The sequence below is a fragment of the Empidonax traillii genome, unplaced genomic scaffold, assembly GCF_003031625.1.
Source record: "Empidonax traillii isolate 1590-97213 ecotype Southwest subspecies unplaced genomic scaffold, ASM303162v1 scaffold19:size3308961, whole genome shotgun sequence".
NCBI classification, from domain to species: Eukaryota; Metazoa; Chordata; class Aves; order Passeriformes; family Tyrannidae; genus Empidonax; species Empidonax traillii.
Window position 1 is genome coordinate 2,211,610 of NW_020955212.1, and position 1,890 is coordinate 2,213,499.

At 36.4% G+C, this 1,890-nt stretch overlaps 1 protein-coding gene across 2 annotated transcripts in view; it reads left to right on the forward strand.

Annotated features, from left to right (window-relative positions):
• Positions 1–1,890, forward strand: part of GADL1 (glutamate decarboxylase like 1) — an 82,522-nt gene that overhangs the window by 33,358 nt on the left and 47,274 nt on the right. The gene's annotated exons all lie outside the window — the stretch shown is intronic.

Genomic DNA, 1,890 nt, shown 5'->3' on the forward strand with positions numbered 1-1,890 from the left:
TTTTTTTTTTTTTTTTTTTTTTTTTTTTTTTTTTTTTTTTTTTTTTTTTTTTTTTTTTTTTTTTTTTTTTTTTTTTTTTTTTTTTTTTTTTTTTTTTTTTCTGTTGCAGTAAGCTGTCACTGCTGTTATATGGAAGTGGAAATAATTAGAAAACAGCTACAAGTAATTTTTACTATACCACAGTGCAAAGGCTAAATTATATTATTTTGAATTTCACCACTAAATTAATTTTAATAAAGGGTGAATAAGAGTGCAGGGTGAAAACGATCCAAGTCACTGTATTCACAAGTGGTCAAATTTTGCAGCTGGTGCCTTAGCTAGTTAACTTCTGTACATGATTTACATTCAGGATTGAGTGTTGTGTCGCCTGGGCCTGCAACACTTAAACACAGAGCTCATCAAAGTCCTCAACACAGCTGTCATCCATCGGGACTGCAGCAGTACTGCATCTCTGTTTAAAGTAGGCAGAGCTTGTCTTCCCATCCCCTTATAGAGGTGCACCAAAGTGGGAGGAGGCAGAGCACATGCAGGAAAAGGTGCTGAACCTTCTTTGCTCATTCTACCAGTTCTTCCTCATCGCCGGATGGATTTAGACTTTCCAAAAGCCATGACTAATTTAAAGGTCTAGCAAACAAACAACAGAGCTTTGATCTCAAGATGAGTCTGTAATATAGTAAAAATCCCTGCTTTTATCTTTGTGGAATTCTTTTATCTTTATAAAGAAGCCAGTAAGAGGTCAATTATTTCAAGCTCCACTTAAAACTCAGAACTGCTAAAACTTATGCCCATTTTCCACCATCAGGGTTGAGTTTCACCTTATATAGGTTATAAATGACTGAACATCATGAAGATATGGAACCCTGGAGGTTTGCATCACAGTTTTGTGGCCATGGTTTGTAAATTACTTTTATAAATCTCTGTCAAAACTACTGATACTTTCTATTCAACTCCTAGGGTCAGCTATCCATGTAATTTGTTACTAACTTCTGGTAGCAAGAAGTAATGAGACCAAAGACCATAGTTGCTAATTGGCACTCTCTTGGAGCTGATTGCTCTAAGTCAGAGGTGAGACATGGCAGGACAGCAAGGAGAAGTGTGCCTCCTCATTTCCTTAGACTGGAGTCTGTAGGATTAAAGAGGATTAGACCTCAAGATTACCGTTCATCACTTTATCTTTATTCCACGATGAAAAACAAACAGAATGAAGTTATTGACTGAGATTAGTATAGTATCTTAATTGCAGGCTTGGGGAGATTTCATTGCTGTATTTTTAACTAATTAGCCTCAGTACATAGATATAGCCCCAGGTAATTGGACTGCATAGCAGAAATTTCTCAGGAAGGAAGGAAAAGGAAAGAAATGAAGAGGTTTGAAATGTTCTACCTGCTCGAGCATTTAGAATCACTTTATGAACACTGTTCCAACTTCAGGGCTCCAGCAGCCGTGTTGTATTCTCCTTCTGTGCAGTGTAATGTCTCTTAGAGTATTCCTATTCCACTTCTAAACCACAGCTGGGCAAAGTTGTATTGGAAATATTTGTAAAGATGAATCTTAGGTCACTGAGGGGTGAAAACACAAGTATCACTGATCATAGATCCTATTGTACAGCAAGATGTGTTCTGGAAAGTAGATTTTTCTGCATTGAGTAGAAAGGGCATTTTACCCTGTGTTTAATTCCTGGAAAATTGGCATTTACTCTTGTTGTATATATGCCAGTGGAGTCTTTATATGCATAGAGACACACATACAAATTTGAGTGTTTTCTTATTAACTAGCTGGAATATAAATCCATAAGAAAAAAAGATCAAATGCATATTTAGGACACTTTGACAGAAAAGCATTACTTCACTTTGATCCTCTCCATACCAGAATAGGCAGCTGAATCCAGTT